The following is a 19,041-nucleotide window of genomic DNA, read 5'->3' on the forward strand; positions in this document are numbered from 1 at the left end:
GGGACATCGGGTCACCTTGTCGTAGGCCTTTATGCGTTTGGAAATAATGACCAATGTCATCATTCACCTTAATCCCGACACTACCTTTTTGGACAAAGGAATCCACCTGATCCCTCCATGCCCCATTGAAACCCTTCATGCGCATGGCTTGCTGAAGGAATGGCCATTTGACCTTATCATATGCCTTCTCGAAATCCACCTTGAAGATAACCCCATCTAATTTATTCGAGTGGATTTCATGTAAGGTTTCGTGCAAGACAACAACCCCCTCCAGGATATGTCTTCCGGGCATGAAAGCAGTCTGACTAGGTTGCAACACCGAATGGGAAATCCATGTTAATCTATTAGTGGCCACTTTCGTAAAGATCTTGAAACTTACATTCAGAAGACATATTGGCCTGAATTGCTCAATTCGAATCGCTTCCTCTTTGTTTGGTAGCAACGTTATGGTGCCAAAGTTAAGATGAAAGAGTTGCAGTTGGCCATTAAAGAAGTCCTGAAACATGGGCATTAGGTCATCCTTCACAATGTGCCAACATCTATTATAGAATTCTACAGGAAACCCATATGGTCCCGGCTCTTTATTTGACTTCATCTGAGAGATAGCTTCGAAAACCTCTTTCTCAGTAAAAGGAGCAGACAAAATCTCATTTTCATCTGTCCTGAGCTGACGTATATCCTCCTTCACCAGTTCATCTAGGGATACCACGTTGTCTACCGGAGGCCCAAATAGTTGCTTGTAATAGTTGGAGATATACATTTTGAGATTCTCGTGTCCCACTACTATTCCTTCATCTTGGTCAAGCTGGATGATCTTCTTTTTCCTATGTTTGCCATTAGCAATCATATGAAAAAACTGAGTATTGTCATCCCCTTGGACAACTTTGAGAACCTTAGCTCGTAAGGCTCACTTCATTTCTTCCTCTCGAAGAAGAGCATGCAGTTTCGACTCTGCTTCTGATTTAACGGTCTGTTCATTCTCATCTAGCAGATTCGTTTCCGCTCTCAAGTCTAGAGCATGAATCAGCTGAATAAGTCGTTCTTTTTGTTGCTTATAAATCCCGCTCTCATTTCGGCCCAACCCCTCAAAAATTGTCTCAGATGTCTAATCTTATTCTGCCATCGCTCCATACTGGACCTGCCCGCAACAGGCTTAGCCCATTCTCTTGCAACAATCTCTAAGAAATCCTCTTTTTTGAACCAACTAAGCTTGAAAGAAAAGATATTCTTATTACCAATATGTGTGGCTTCACCTGAGTCCACCAACAATGGTGTATGGTCTGAGATTACCCTCTGCATCGCGTGCACCGATACCAGTGGGTATTTCTGCTCCCAATCCACACTTCCAAGGACTCTGTCTAGCTTCTCATAAGTAGGCGTGGGTAGAGAATTTGCCTACGTGAACTGCCTCCCCGTGAGTTCAATTTCTCTGAGATTAAGACTCTCAATGATCATATTGAACATGAAGGACCACCTCCCATCAAAATGATCATTATTCTTCTCTTATTTCCTCCTAATAATATTAAAATCTCCTCCCACTAAGATCGGTAACCTTTCATCTCCACAAATTCTAACCAAATCAGCTAGGAAATCAGACTTGAATTCAGGTTGGGCTGCGCCATACACCGCCACAAGAGCCCATAGGAATCCATCCACTTTGGATCTTACTCGAAACTTAACCGCATAATCTCCTCGTACCACATTTATCACCTCAAGTGATTCGCACTTTACCCCAAGCAGAATCCCCCCTGATCTTCCTCTAGGAGGCAAATAGTGCCAGTCAAAATCAGTTCCTCTGGTCAAAGACCCGAGGAACTGCGGGGTGAAATTATCCTTACCCATTTCAAGAAGTGCGATGAAATCAAGTTTATCCTCAATAGATGCTTCGGCCAGGAACCTTTTCTTAGCCAAGTCTGCCAGACCTATGCTGTTCCAAAAGATTCCTTTCATTAGTCATCATGGATTTTTTTCTTTTGCTTGACTCTCGCACTTCTACACATAGCCGATGTTGGATATATCTTCCTCTTCCAGGAGCGTTTGGGTTTATCCACTACTAACCCCTCATCCACATGGCTAGCACCCTCTCGGTCATCCGACACTAGATTAGGTGGGTTTGTAAGTCCCTCAGACTCCAAATCCCCTGCCTCCCATTCGGCCTCCGAAGTAGGCAATAATCCATCATAGAAACTCTCTAGCGCAGAAATACCCAAATTATGGATCTCCGCGTCTGACATAGGTTTGACAACCGCTAAATTATGAATCAACTCAGACGCTCTTTCCACATCTAAGTCTAGTATATCATTGACAGATTTAATGATTTCTTGTCATTTTGACCAAAGGGACACTCCTAAATCTGTTGCTTTACTAATAATCTCATGCTCAGAAAAGTGCATAATAGAACACTTCTTATTAATTGACATACCTTTAGAAGTCTCGACGTCCCTAAGCTTAGTGGCACTCATAGCATGCCCAAGCTGAAAGTCATCGGCGTCTGGTTGGTCCTGGACCTGGTTGCTGACACGCCTGCCAGTCAACACCGGGTCCTGGTGGCCACCAAACGCGATCACCTCCTCCATAGTCCAGTGTCACGCCCAATATGCGATCCTATCCGAGAGGAACTCGAAGGTCCCACCAAGGATAGAGCCGCATATTGAAACGCTTTTGCAAGGTGGATATCATTACATTGTACCATTACATAATAGTTGGGGATACATACAAAGGGCATACAAATGCCACAAGAATACATCAAACATCATACATGAGAACATCATCCGACTACGGATGAAACACAAACAAAAACTCAAACGACATCCACCCTGCTAGCCCAGGCTGCCGACCAGGAAGCTATCCCCTGAACGAAGGAGAAGCAGAACAAGAACTCCAAAACAAGCAAACATCGCTCTCACGTCAGATCATCGCATTTCCTGTACCTGCAACTGTTGTTGTATTAATCTGTGAGCCATGAGGTATCAGCAATCCCATTACCATGGGTATCAAGACTAGCAAAGCTTAATGTGTATGGAATGGATAAGTGGTGAGGTTGCAGCAGCACTAGGAATTATATGGCGTCTAACATACGAGTACAAGAATAAGATGAGAGACTACGCAAACGGTCGCAAACTAGTAATGATCAAAAAGTGATCCTGAACTACTTACGTTCAAACATAACCCCACCGTGTTCTGTTCTCAAGTGCTTAAAGCTCAAAATGATTTGCTCAATGAATTAAATAATAAGAAGAATGATAATGCTGTTAGAGTTATGACTAGAGGGGGTAAAATGACTCAGGAACCTTTGTATCCTGAAGGCCACCCTAAGAGAATTGAGCAAGATTCTTAGAGAACTAATGTTGATGCACCTAGTCCTTCTAAGAGGAAGAAAAAGAAAAATGATAGGACTTTGCATGCTTCTAGTGAACCTGTTGTAGACACACCTGAGAATCCCAATGATATTTCTTTTTCTGACGCTGAAACACAATCTGGTAATGAACATGAACCTAGTGATAATGTTAATGATAATGTTCATGTTGATGCTCAACCTAGCAATAACAATGATGTAGAGATTGAACCTACTGTTGATCTTGATAACCCACAATCAAAGAATCAACGTTATGATAAGAGAGACCTCGTTGCTAGGAAGCACAGTAAAGAAAGAGAACCATGGGTCCAGAAACCCGTGCCTTTTCCTCCTAAACCATCCAAGGAAAAGGATGATGAGGATTTTGAGCGCTTTGCTGAAATTATTAGACCTATCTTTTTGCGTATGCGTTTGACTGATATGCTTAAAATGAACCCTTATGCTAAGTATATGAAAGAAATTGTTACAAATAAAAGAAAGATACCGGAAGCTGAAATTTCCACCATGCTTGCTAATTATACTTTTAAGGGTGGAATACCAAAGAAACTTGGAGATCCAGGAGTACCAACTATACCATGCTCCATTAAAAGAAACTATGTTAGAACTGCTTTATGTGATCTTGGAGCCGGTGTTAGTGTTATGCCTCTCTCTTTGTATCATAGACTTGATTTGAATAAGTTGACACCTACTAAAATATCTTTGCAAATGGCCGATAAATCAACCGCTATACCTGTCGGTATTTGTGAGGATGTGCCTGTTGTGGTTGCAAACGTTACTATTTTAACGGACTTTGTTATTCTTGATATTCCCGAGGACGATAATATGTCGATTATCCTTGGTAGACCCTTTTTAAATACTGCAGGGGCTGTTATTGATTGCAACAAAGGCAATGCCACTTTTCATGTTAATGGTAATGAGCATACAGTACACTTTCCGAGGAAACAACCTCAAGTCCATAGTATCAATTCTATTGGAAAAATTTCAACGATTACTATTGGAGGTTTGTAATTTCCTCTTCCTAATGTCAAGAAGAAATATGATATTCTTATTATTGGGGATGTGCATATCCCCGTTGAGGTAACCTAGTGCTATTCGAAAATTCTCCGGTTTCATGTGATTCGGAATGAGTTTGTTAACAAGACTTGATCAACCTTGTTAGTGAATTCCTTTTGATAAGCATGAGCTGGAGAAGTTAGAAAGCACAACCTTCTGTACCCTCCTTTCACTTTCTGTTATTTAGATTAAATAAAGCAAAAATAGTATTTTCTGTCTGTTTTCTGAATTATCCGTGCAATAAAAAAATACCCCGAAAATAAAAGCTCTCCAAATGCCCTGAAAATGAAATATGATTTTTCTAGAATATTTAAGAATATTTGGCACTGAGAACACATCAGGGGGAGCCAGCACCTGGCCACGAGGGTCCAGGGCGCGCCCCCTGCCTCGTGGGCCCCTGGTGGCCCCCCTCCACTTATTCCTGCACCCACACACTCCTTCCTCCCAAAAAAATCACCAACCAGCTCAAGCACGAGTTCTAGCTCATCTTGCTGCCATTTTTGATCTCCTTGCTCAAAGCTCTACTCGCAAAACTGCTTTGGGGGATTGTTCTTCGGTATGTGACTCCTTCAATGGTCCAATTAGTTTTTGTGTTAATGCTTTATTTATTGCAAATTTTTGCTGCTTAGGTGACCCTGTTCTTGAGCTTGCATGTCAAATATATATGGTCCCAAGTAGTTCTAATGCATGATATAGTCCCTAGGCACTTGTGGGAGTAGTTGCTATCAATTTTGTTGAGTTTGGTTCACTTTTATTTTGAGTTACTAAAAATTTCAGAAATTTTTTAGAGGAAAAAATATGTTTAGGAAAATGTACCAAGGTGGTTCTTCAAGGAAGCAAGGACCCAGGCCCGCAATACGTGAGCCGGACCATGAACTACCAAGAGAAGCTCAAGTGTGGACTTGTGAATGTCCTTCAGAAGATTTCATGGTCCAAGCAGGAATTAAGGAGGAATTTGACGCATATGTGCATAATGCCGAACTCGAGGGCTTCATGCTAGATAAGTGCCCTCAGTATTATCACCTAACTGATTCCTTTGTGAGAAGGTTCAAATTTACATCTTCACGCAATTCTCACACTGTCCTATTTGATCTCTATGGTAAATCTTATACTATAGACTTAGAAGATTTTAATACTGCTTGTAAACTTCCGCAATGGGGTAGTGCTAGTGAACCTCACAAATTTGAGTTTAAAGATTTTCTTGCTAGTATCACTGTGGGGGAATCTAGAGAAATAACACAAGCTACCATAGGGAGCATTCATTTTCCTGCTATACATTATTTTGCTCTCTTTATAGGTAGATGCATAAACGGTAAGGATGGGGCATGTCACATGTGTGTTCCAGATCTTAGTGTTCTCAAGAGTGCTATTTTAGGAGATAAAGAATATAACTTGGGGGCCATTGTTGCACGAAGGTTGCATAATAATGGTTTAAGTGGAGACTTGTTTGGTGGGATTTATGCAACCCGTGTGGCTAATTTTCTTGAGATACCCATACATGAAAATGATATGGAATTGCCTCCCGCTTATCTAGATTATGATGCTATGGTTCGCCATCAGTTTATTGAGAGGAATGAACAGCCTCTCCAGTACCGACTAATGTTGGACAGGCGCCGCACTGTCCATGTTGCTCTCCCTGCTCCTACTTTCTTTGACTTTCAGGCAAAAGGGAGATATATTATAACCAGGGAGGAGGCGAACGAGTGTAAGAGGAGGACGGAGGCAGCTCGCCTCCAAGCGGCAGCTCATGAGGCAATAGCTGTTGCATCTCAGTATGACCCCAGCTACAACTTTGATCCATGGGCATAGACCAACTTAGGCCAAAAGCCTAAGCTTGGGGGAGTACGTATTTCTCACCGACATTACATTCATGTTCACACACTCATGCTAGTTGTTGGTTCTCATACTTTTTCATTGTAATATCCATGCTAGTTTATTTTATTTTTCTCGCTTTCTTCTTGTGTGTTTGAATAACCTTAAGAAAAATAAATAAAAATAGTTGTAGCTTCTAGCTAGTTTACTTTCCATGCTTGTAGTAGTAATAATTAAAAAGAAAACCCAAAAAGATTTCTCGTTCTTATTTTGCTTGTTGGGAGCTTTCCCGTGTAAATAGTTTCATTTCTTTTCTTTTTCTTTGGGGGTCGAGAGGAGAAGACCATGATTAAAATGTTGAAGTGGCTCTTATATGCATTATTGTGGATTTAACAAAGAGCCCATGTTACCTTGTCTTCTCCTTTTTGTATCAGATGCTTGCAGATTCCAGCTTAGTCCAATGCACGTGCACTATTATTATTATTCACACCGTTCGGTCGTGCAAGTGAAAGGCAATAATGACGATATATGATGGACTGATTGAGATGAGAGAAGCTGGTATGAACTCGACCTCTCTTGTTTTTGTAAATATGATTAGTTCATCGTTCCTGATTCAGCCTATTATGAATGAAACATGTTTGCAATGACAATTAGAGATTATAGTTGCTTATGCCATGCTTAATTTGCTAGGAGTTTATAATGGTTTACCTTGCGTGCCAACATGCTATTAAAATGGTTGTGATGTGGTATGATAGGGTGGTATCCTCCTTTGAATGATTCAAGTGGCTTGACTTGGCACATGTTCACGCATGTAGTTGAAACAAAATCAACATAGCCTCCACGATATTTATGTTCATGGTGGATTATATCCTACTCATGCTTGCACTCAATGTTTATTAATTTTAATGCATGTTCATGACTGTTGTCGCTCTCTAGTTGGTCGCTTCCCAGTCTTTTTCTAGCCTTCACTTGTACTAAGCGGGAATACTGCTTGTGCATCCACTTCCATATACCCCAAAGTTATTCCATATGAGTCCACTATACCTTCCTATATGCGGTATCTACCTGCCGTTCCAAGTAAATTTGTATGTGCCAAAATCTAAACCTTCAAATAAAATTCTGTTTTGTATGCTCGAATAGCTCATGTATCAACTAGGGTTGTCTGTATCTTCCATGCTAGGCGGGTTATTCTCAAGAGGAGTGGACTCCGCTCCTCATTCACGAGAAAATGGCTGGTCACCGGGATGCCCAGTCCCATGCTCAAATCAAAATAATTGCAAACAAAACTCCCCAGGACTGTTGTTAGTTGGAGGCACCCGTTGTTTCGGGCCAGCCATGGATTGATGCTTATTGGTGGTGGGGAAGTATAAACTTTACCATTCTGTTTGGGAACCGCCTATAATGTGTGTAGCATGGAAGATATCGAGATCTCTCGGTTGTTATGTTGACAATGAAAGTATGCCACTCAAAATATTAGTTACCTCTATTTCAAAATCGAGCTCTGGCACCTCTACAAATCCCTGCTTCCCTCTGCGAAGGGCCTATCTATTTACTTTTATGTTGAGTCATCATCCTCTTATTAAAAAGCACCAGTTGGAGAGCACCGCTGTCATTTGCATCCATTACTATTAATTTATATTGAGTATGACTGGATCTCTTTTACCATGAATTACAATGTTTAGTCAGTCCTTGATCTTCAGAGGTGCTCTGCATTTATGTTTTGCAGTCTCAGAAAGGGCTAGCAAGATACCATCTTGTTATATCATATTATGATTTTTTTGAGAAAGTTTTGTCATCCGAGTTTTATTATTATTGCTCGCTAGTTGATTATTACATTGATATGAGTAAATATGAGACCTAAGTGTTATTGTGAATATGGTTAGTTCATAATCTTTGTTGAAAACTTGAATGCTGGCTTTACATATTTACAACAACAAGAGCAAACAGAGTTTGTAAAAGTTTTTCTTTATCACTTTCAGTTTATCAACTGAATTGCTTGAGGACAAGCAAAGGTTTAAGCTTGGGGGAGTTGATACGTCTCCATCGTATCTACTTTTCCAAACATTTTTGCCCTTGTTTTGGACTCTAACTTGCATGATTTGAATGGAACTAACCCGGACTGACGTTGTTTTCAGCAGAATTGCCATGGTGTTATTTTTATGCAGAAATAAAAGTTCTTGGAATGACCTGAAACTTCACGGAGAATATTTTTGGAATTAATAAAAAATACTAGCGAAAGAATCAAGGCCAGGGGGCCCACACCCTGTCCACGAGGGTGGGGGCGCGCCTACCCCCTGGGCGCGCCCCCTGCCTCGTGGCCCCCTGGTGCTCCACCGACCTCAACTCCAACTCTATATATTCACGTTCGGGGAGAAAAAATCAGAGAGAAGGATTCATCGCGTTTTACGATACGGAGCCGCCGCCAAGCCCTAATCTCTCTCGGGAGGGCTGATCTGGAGTCCGTTCAGGGCTCCGGAGAGGGGAATCCGTCGCCGTCGTCATCATCAACCTTCCTCCATCACCAATTTCATGATGCTCACTGCCGTGCGTGAGTAATTCCATCGTAGGCTTGCTGGACGGTGATGGGTTGGATGAGATTTACCATGTAATCGAGTTAGTTTTGTTAGGGTTTGATCCCTAGTATCCACTATGTTCTGAGATTGATGTTTCTATGACTTTGCTATGCTTAATGCTTGTCACTAGGGCCCGAGTGCCATGATTTCAGATCTGAACCTATTATGTATCCATGAATATATGTGAGTTCTTGATCCTATCTTGCAAGTCTATAGTCACCTATTATTTGTTATGATCCGTTAACCCCGAAGTGACAATAATCGGGATACTTACCGGTGATGACCGTAGTTTGAGGAGTTCGTGTATTCACTAAGTGTTAATGCTTTGGTCCGGTACTCTATTAAAAGGAGGCCTTAATATCCCTTAGTTTCCAATAGGACCCCGCTGCCATGGGAGGGTAGGACAAAAGATGTCATGCAAGTTCTTTTCCATCAGCACGTATGACTATATTCGGAATACATGCCTACATTACATTGATGAACTGGAGCTAGTTCTGTGTCGCCCTATGTTATAACTATTGCATGAGGAATCGCATCCGACATAATTATCCATCACTGATCCAATGCCTACGAGCTTTTCACATATTGATCTTTGCTTAGTTACTTTTTCGTTGCCACTATTACAATTACTACAAAACTGCTACTGTTACTTTTGCTACCGTTACTTCCATACTACTTTGCTACTAAATACTTTGCTGCAGATATTAAGTTATCCAGGTGTGGTTGAATTGACAACTCAAATGCTAATATTTGAGAATATTCTTTGGCTCCCCTTGTGTCGAATCAATAGATTTGGGTTGAATACTCTACCTCGAAAACTGTTGCGATCCCCAATACTTGTGGGTTATCAAGAAGATTAAGTTGATTCGAGATAGACTGAAGGTAGCTCAGTCCAGGCAGAAGAGTTATGCCGATTAAAACGCAAGGAGGTAGTCTATGAAGTCGGAGACAGAGCATATCTTCGTGTGTCACCTCTGCGAGGAGTTAAGGGAAAGTTAGCCCCGAGATTTGTAGGACCATACCGAGTTCTGGAACGTATGGGAGAGGTGGCCTACAAGTTGGAGTTACCCGAAGGACTGTCAGGAGTTCACGATGTGTTTCACGTTTCCCAGTTGAAGAAGTGCCATGCAGAGATGGCCGATATTCTTCTAAGAGATACAGTGCCCCTGGAAGCCATTCAATTGGATAATGACCTAACCTACGAGAAGAAACCTGTCAAGATTCTCGAGTTTGCCAGCCGAGTTACACGCAGCAAGGTTATCAAGTTTTGCAAAGTGCAGTGGAGCCACCATACCGAGGATGAAGCCACCTGGGAGCGAGAAGAAGACATACGGAAAGACCACCCGCACCTATTTTCCAGCCAACCTGAATCTCGAGGGCTTCATCTAAAGGGGGGGGGTAGGTTTGTAACATCCCAATTTTCAATTTGGATGTTATACATAGGTCATCATATGCATACATATTTTATTTGCATTTTGGTTGTGATCCTAGAAATCTTAAGCAGCTCAAGGACCCAAGGAGAGAGTTGGAGGTTTCACATATTTTCATATTTGGATTTTTCTCAAATTTGAAAAGAGGATCAATTTGGTTTTTATATTTTTCTCTCCATTTATTTCCAATATTAAAAATAAAAGAGAGAAGATAATATGACTTCTTCAAAAGAGAGGAATATTGGAGAAGAAATTTTAAAATCAAATTTATATTTTATTTGCTATTTTATTTGAATTAGAAAAATATGCATTTTTGAAAATTGCATTTTTAGACCATAAAAATGTTCACTTTGTTCTAAATATTAGGTTTAGACGGTGAAAATTGTTTCCTGTATTTTTACAATTTTTTTTATTTTATTAGGATTTTCTTCGGGCAGAATTTTATTTAAAAAAAACTTCCCGCCCGACTGGGCCGAAGGCCCAGCCGAGCAGGCCGGCCCACTCCCGCGCAGAGAGACCGAGCCGCAGCCGCCGCCCGAGTCCGGCCAGGGCACGACTCCCGGTCCGACCCGACGCCCCCTCCTCCAAGCCGCCGCGCCCCCCGGCCTTTATAACCGCCCGCCCCGCCTCCTCCTCCTCCCCACCTCGTCCCGATCCGCGCCGCTAGCCACCGCCGCCACTGTTGCTGCTGCTGCGCCGCCGCCCGCAAGCCGCCGCACTCCGCCGTCCGCCGGAATCCGCCGCCGACCCCGCCGATTTCTAGGTATAAAACCTAGATCGCTTTTTCGGTTTTTTTTCTCCGGTTTAGTTTTTTTTAGGGTTTTTCTTTTGGTTTTCCGATCGGTTTAATTTGAGGACGTTCGTCCGTTAATCCGCGGTAGCGAACATTTTCGTTCGTTAGGGTTTCATAGCGAACGTTCGTTCGATAGGTTTTTCTTTTTATTTTATTTTTCGGCTAGGGACCTATCCGCGATTATTTTTATCACCGATTAGCCCCTGATCTTTAAACCCTCACAACTTTTTGCTTGTTTATCCAAATCCAGTGAAACCAACACCAAAATCTTTGTCCTGTTCCCCTCTTTCTAGTTAACCAACTTGAAAATGATTTTGACAATTTAAAATTTGGTTGCAAGAAGATTTGAATTTGAACTTCTTTTGATCGTAGTTTGAGTTTCGTAGCTCCAATTCGATTGATTCTTTTTGCAAATCGAAGCTCTTCTCTTGTACTTTCAGTTTGGATCTTTTCTCTTGAGTTTTACCCTTGCATCTATTGCTTGAGTGCTTATGTATGTTATTGTTTGTTTACGATAGAGTTTCTGGAGTGCGAAGCGTGCTACTACGAGTCACTAGGGTTTTCAGATCGTCAGCAAGGCAAGTAACACTTTGATCAAATCCCTTATTATCCAGTTTTTATGCATTAGATTCAATCCTCAAACACTGCATGAGTAGGATCTGTTAACATGTGGGTATTGGGAAGTAGTTGTTGAGGTAGTACCTATTGCCCTTTCATTCAAACCCCGGGAGTTACTACGTTACGCTTATTATACCTTGCTATGCTATGCTCATAGACGTGGTTTGGTTTGAGTGATTCATGACAGTTGTGAGTATTGTTATGAACTAAGGGTTTATTTAAGGTGGCTACTTTAACACACATCTGGGTGGATTGGTTTGTGGGCACCTGGGGTAATCCAGTGCTGTCCAAAGGAGATCCCAGGGTATCCGTGTGATTTTTCCTATGGTTTGCCACCCAGGCTCAAAGGGATCATAAGATTATTCATGCTAGAAACTTCCGTGTGCAACCACAAGCCATTATGGGCTCTGGCATAGTTGAGTAAGTTGTGGGAAACCTTTCCATGATGGGCTAGCAGATGTAGGGGATTGTAGGTGTACCGACCTATCTATCCGTTAAGGGGACCTCTTCGGAAAGACTGTGTCTCGGTCATCCGTTTCTCAAACATCATGCAGTGCGAGAAATCAAACGGAGGAGATCGAGTCTTGTGGGGAAAAGTGCGCAAACCTCTGCAGATTGTACAAACTAATCGTGGTTAGCCGTGTCCCCGATTATGGACATCTTGAGTATCTGGTGCTTGAATTATTATGTTGATCTCATCACTTTAATCTAATTAATTTGTTGGGTTATGAATTATTATTTTGGGATTGAGATGGGGTTACCATTCTCAATGTTTATCAACCAACTTTGTAGTAAAATAAAATATATTCCTTTGTTGTAGGGAAAAACTAACTTTCTGCAAATGTTAAACATAGAGCCTCCACCAGCCAAATATGCATATAGTTATAGCTATTTCATGTTCATTGCTCTATAGTGTTATTTTGCCAGCATATTCCATGTGCTGACCTACACAGGCTGCAACGTATTATGTTGCAGAGTTTTTAGACGAAGAGTAAGGTGCGCTAGGTCGTTGTCATGCACTCAGCTATGCCGTTGGAGTTGATGGACTCATTTACCTTCGAAGCTTCCGCTGTTATCTTATTTAGATGGCCTTCAGCCATATTATTGTAATAAGTTCTCTTTTGAGACATTCAATGTAATAAGTGTGTGATTGAACTCTGTTATAAATCCTTCAAGTACTGTGTGTGTCAGCATTACCGATCCAGGGATGACACTTATACACAAAGATTTGACCGTCTGAGGTCGGATCGCTACATAAGAGCCTGGTTCAATCTCCCAAACCAACGTCCATTGCCAAGAAACAACTTATTGAGGGCAGCAATTACATCCCCTTTCACAATACTCCAAGCTTTTTGGAAGAAAATCCTGATGAACCCATCCAGCCCTGGTGCTCTATCTGCGGGCATCTCCTTCACCACTTTCCAAATCTCCTCCTCCTGGAACAGAATGTCCAACTCCGAAAGGTCAACGACCTCAATGCCCAAAAACTCCAAATCCAAAGTATGGCCTCGAGCCATGTTCTTCCTGAGCAGATCCTTATAGGCATTGAAGAAAGCCTCTTTCCCACGCCGATCGACAATGATCTGACCATTAACTGTGATCACCGAGATGAAGTTCTTAGCCTTTCTCCCATTGGCAACAAGATGGAATAGTTGCATGTTCGCATCACCTGCTTGCAGCCACCTAATGCGAGATCATTGGCATGCAATAGTTCTTTCCAGACAAGCCAAGCCGAGAATCAACTTCTTGAGAGTGCACCGTAGCCACCTTTCCTCCACTGACAACAATCTAGTCTCTTGAGCATAGTCAAACCTAAGAATAACAAGCTTGGCCACTGCAATTTGCAGTTTAATATTGCCCACTTTTCGCTGGCCCCAAGCCGTGAGGTGTCTAGCCATGTTCCTCAACAAGATGTCCAATCTGTGAAATGGGTCCGTGATCTCCATATCGCAAGTCCAGCCCTCCTCCACAGCCTCCAAGAAACCATCAAGCTTGGTCCAAAACAATTCGAACCTAAACCTCTTCCTAGGTTGAAATTTTTTCTCCAGAGATAGGAATAAGGGACAATGATCCGAAGTGGCATTATTTAACTCTACTACTAATTATCGTGTGCGAGAGTCCCCGAAAAATCCCCTCACTTCTGCGTTGCTCCCACGAGCAATGGGGGGCAAAACCTAGCAGCCGCCGGGCTTGGCCCCTACTCCCCCCTTCTTTCCCCTCGCTACCGCCGGAACGCTCTGGCGGGTAAAGCCCGGCCGGCATCGGCGGCAGCGGGGCGTCCTCTCCTTTGCGTTCAGTCGGTGATGGCGCTGATGAGGAGTGTAGGGGCGCAACATCTTGTGCCGGTGGCGGTGGTGCCGGTATGCGGGAGGTGTGGCTGCTTGAGGTGGTGGCGGCGGGTTGTTGTAGTGGATGTGTGGTGGTTGCCTTGATCTGGCGCGGGCCTGGCGTGGTGGAGCGCTGCGGCCCTCGTGGTGCAGCGTCTCTGCCGGTGGCTGGCCCTGTCGTGCTGCTCTCGGGAGTGGGTGGTAGTGAGTGTCGATGGTGGAACAACGGTGCAGTTCTAGCTTCTGTGCTCGGCAGGCGGCGCAAAGTGGTGGTGGTGACCTCCCTTCTCTTGGGTTTGATCCAACGGTGCACGGGGCGAAGCGGATGCTTGCCGTGGTGCCGGGCCGGCTGCACGTGCGACGTCGGTGGTTTCGATCTTGGGTGGACGAGATATGGGCCTCAGATGGGTCAGAGTTATCGTTGCGAGTTGTTGAGGTTAGGCTCGATCCGTGTGATGCTCATGGGCGATGGTGATGGTTGGGGCACCGCTACACTGTTGGTTAGATCCGCGTTGAGGGCCACTCGCATGGCGTCGTGCCAGCTTGCTCGGTGACAGCTGTCGGTAGTCACGGGGTTGTGTTCCCCTGGTCCACCGTGACTGGATGGGGACACATGCATGTCTGACGTGTCGACCTGGATTATGTGGCTGATGTCGGGCGAGGAGTGGAAGGAGCCATCTTTTACTCTTCCTATTGTGATTGGTGCACTGTGATGTGGGTGGTTGGTGGTGGCTAGGACATGGTAGCGACCCGCATGGTTGGCTCTCTGGCGGACACCATGGCAGTGGTGTCTTTCCCTCTTTGTCGTCGCGCATGTGCAGAACACAAGCGAGACACCGAGGAATAGGAATGTCTCTTGCCGATTCGTAGACGGGGCGCAAAACGAGTATTCGTTGTCAACAGGAAATGTACGAAAGGACATAACGGTCTACCCAGGTTCAGGGCGCATGGTTGCGTAACACCCTACTCTTGCTTTATGTGTTGTTGATCTGGTGGGCAGTGAGCTACAAATTCTTCCGGGAATGAAAAGTGTACTGTTGCTCCTATCTATGTTCTTCTTAGTGTCTAATCCTTTTTACAGTAGACCAGTCCTTCTTTTATAGCACAAAGATACCACATTGGCTACGCTAGACAAAATAATACCCAAGCTGACAAGGTAGGTATGTGCATTAAATGCATGATGAAGTGTCATCGCCTCCTGGATTCCGGGAATGCACGCCCGTCATTTCATCATCGCTCAAGGTGGTAACTTGGTTCCATTGCGACACGCGTAGGTGTAGGTGTTCGTCCCATGGTAGGTGGGCGGGTGACTTGACCTCCGCACCGTTGTTATTCTACCAACCATCCTACCTGCTCGCAACGTGTCACAAAAGGTCTGCGAGTGAAGAACTGACGTGTGACAAAAGGTTTGTGACTTGACCTCCGCAACTAAGTCCTTCACGAGTCAGTTGGAACAGTCGCTGCCGGATGTGTTCGTTCCTGGGAGTTCTTTACCTCGGGCTTGTTGAAGAGTCTTGGATCTAACTTGTATGATGATGTCAAAAGTCTTGACAAATATCTGCATACCACCACAGAGCTTCTTGTTGGAACGCCTCCTTGAATGTTTATCTTCGGGCAGGAGGGGCCACTGTGGCCCGTGCGCAGTTGGTTCTGTGACTTACGGTACCAACACTCTTGGTCGTGTGAGCGGCGAGAGGTGTAACGGCTGGTGGCTCGGGAGCGTCCTCTGTCATTGGCAATGACGATGCCCAGATCTGGATCTATGGATCTATACCCATCATGCTTGCCTAGAGACCTTGTGGTGGCATGGGTGAGTTGCCGAGCAAAAGCTCCACGCTTTGGCACTGCCGCTCGCGGGAATTGCTCTCTTCTTAAAGACGTTGGTGTGGATCTCCTCTTCGCGTCTGAGTTTCATGAAGACCCTTGTCCATCGTGCCTATGCAGTGGCGAAACTTTGCACCGTTCTCCATCTTAAGGGCGTTGACATGGAGCTTAGGTGCCCTAGGGCGTAGTGTGGTTTTGTACTTAGATCTTTCGGTGCTCTCATTCAATAGTGTAGTCGTATGTGTTCTGCGTGATCCATTTATGTTGGGGTCTTCTTTGTAAGAGGGTTACCTCACCTGCTTATATTGTTTGGTCGTGTACTTTGTTTTGGGTGAGAGCCAAGTTGAGAGAGAGAGAGAGAGTCTTGTAGTGTGCTCAAAAAGACGTTAGAGGTCCCATAATAACGTCGGATTTGATGTTAGGTTCTTCAGATCGATTCAAGGATTTAACTGCGACGACTGCGGCTCCAGGGTGCTGGTCCTTTGGGGCACGGGCATGAAGACTTCACGACTCTTATCGACAAGATCAAGCCGACTCCGGTATGGCAGCGGAGACAACGACATGTCGGTGGCTCGTTCTAACGACGACAATGGTCGTTCGGTGGTTCATGGACCTTAATGTAATTTTAATTATATTTGAGGTGGTTTATACTTTCAATGAATCTTTATAATAAATTTGAACATTTTCATGAAAAATAACATCAGTGCAAAGTGGCCAGCATTATATACATGTGAGGGCATTATTAGCGCGGGGAGACTTATATGAGACCTCATTAAGGACAGTAAAACTGAGCCTACACAGAGCTCTCTCAGCGATTAGTGTTTTTGGTCATCCGTTTTCGTGATCTGGTCGTTTTTGGCCGTCAAATTTTGTGTGCAAAGGGATATGTCCTGCAATCTGTGTAAACTGGCCCAGCTGTCCTATGGTTGCTGCTCCAGAGGCCAAAACAAAGGCCTCTGGTAAACTGGGCCTGGTGTGCAGCCCATTTATGTCACCGAGTGGAGAATGTCGCTGCGGTCATAAAAAAAATCTTCGGTCGACCAAAGCGCTCAATGAAGAAGAGGCGGGGAGGCAAATCCTAAACGGCGCTCTAAGCGCCTGTTATAGGGTTAACCGTACACGGCCCATTTTCCTTTTTTTTCCAGAAAAATACTGCTGCAAAAAAGGCGATATGAGATGGGATCGAACCCGCGCCATAGCGGTTAACTGTAAATGCAATAACCAACTAGCCAGCTTCACACTATTTGATCTGTTACACAATTTTCCCTCCATTGTTCCTTCCCATTTTTTTTCAGTTTCTCTTTCTTTTTACTTTTCTTTCTTTTTTCAAACTAGCGAGTTTTTCTTCAAAGTAGCTGAACGTTTTGTCAGTTTTATGAAACTTTTATCAAATTCGTGAATTTTTAAATCAATGATTTTTTTAATTCGATGGACTTTTTTTCAAATTTGATGAACTTTTTTCAAAATTGATGATTTTTTTCCAAATTCGTTTTTTCATGATCGTGAACTTTTAAAAAAATTGATGAACTTTTAAAAAAATTGATGAACTTTTTTCAAAATCGATGAACCTTTTTTCAATTTTGTGAACTTTTTTGAAATCTGTGAACTTTTTTCTCAAGATTGTGTAACTATTTTTCAAACTGATGAACCTTTTTCATAGTCAATAGACATTTTTCACAAAATCGTGAATTGTTTTCCAAATTGATTACTTTTTTCAAAACAAAAGAAATTTTCTGTAATTCACGAACTTTTTCGAAAAATGTTTTCAAAAAATTAAAAATTAATGCGCTACAGTAAACGGTTACATGTGTAACAATTTGCGCGGCTACAGATGTACTTAAAATGTTTCCCCTGTAGTCAATCAGTAGCTCCTCGTAGGTTAGTTGGTTAGCCATACTCGTTCGCCGTTGTCAGCGCGAGCTTGATCCTCGCTGAGAACCAATTGTCGAGTGATTTTTTAGATTTTTCGCGGTACCCTAAGCTGTACCACCGATTGAATTTTTCTGGGCCGGCCCATTCACATCGCCTTCGGGTGCTCATACGTCGAACCGGCGCTGAGAGCGCCGGTTAGGAGCTGCCTTTTTGGAACCTCATGCTGGTGCCCACACGCCCCACCACATGGGCCGGCCCAGGAGACTGGCAGAAAAGAAAACGCAAACCGAGAAGAAAAGAGGAGAGCAACTACTAAACGAGCGCTCCTTCGGGAGCCACGCAACGATCAGCGCCACTTGGCGCGCTCTTAGCCATTCGCCACGTATCACGCTCTGCACGCTCCCTTCGGATTTTATTTTTTTATTTTTCCGCACGCATTTTCGGCTTTTTAAACGTTTTTTTTTGGTTTTTTTGACGTTTTGGTTTCCCCCGGTCTTTCTTAGCTTTTCGATCGAAAAAAAATTTGCACGAAAAAACGCGTTTTTTTTTCTTTCGTGAAAGCCACGGTTTTTCTTCCGCAAGAGGCACGGTTGTGGTTTAGCGAGAGTCACGGCCGTGCCTTTCGGAAACTAAAAAAACGCATTGTCTGTTTTTTTTCTTTCGCGAGAGTCACGGTTTTGCTTCCGCGTGAGGCACGGTTGTGCTTTCGCGAGAGTCACGGCCGTGCCTCTCGTAAAGAAAAAAATACGCGTTTTTTGTTTTTTCTTTCTTTCGCGAGAGTCACGGTTTATCTTTCGTGAGAGGCACGGTTGTGCTTTATCAAGAGTCACGGCCGTGCCTCTCGTAAACGGAAAAAATTGCGTTTTCTGTTTTTTTTCTTCCACGAGAGTCACGGTTTTCCTTCCACGAGAGGCACGGTTGTGATTTCGCGAGAGGCACGGGCGTGCCTCTTTCGGTAAGGGGAAAAAACCGTGCTCCCGGTTCGGTTTTTTCGCCCGGTTTTTTTCGTCCGGTTTTTTCCGTGAAAAAAAAGTTCGTCAAAACCTATCAACATGGGGTATAGTTTTGAAGATCTCGACACGAGGAACCCAATGGTGAAACGGTTCAAGATTTGGATGCCCGGTTTAGGAGATAAAACGTTTTGAATAAACGGATCTACGAAAAAGGGAAAACTCCTAGATTGCGACAAGTGGCGCGCTGCATGTGCGCCACTTGTCGCAACCTGGGAAAGTGGAGTGTTCTTTGCAACGAGTACTCCTTAATTAGTGATTTCGGGAAAAGAGTTTATGTTTAAATGGGAAGAAGTGGGATTCGAACTGTGAACGTGAATGTAATCGCCCTACAGGGTTAACCACTAGGACATTCTGAATTTGTTGATTACTAT

Source organism: Triticum aestivum, chromosome 2D (genome assembly GCF_018294505.1).
Source record: "Triticum aestivum cultivar Chinese Spring chromosome 2D, IWGSC CS RefSeq v2.1, whole genome shotgun sequence".
NCBI lineage: Eukaryota > Viridiplantae > Streptophyta > Magnoliopsida > Poales > Poaceae > Triticum > Triticum aestivum.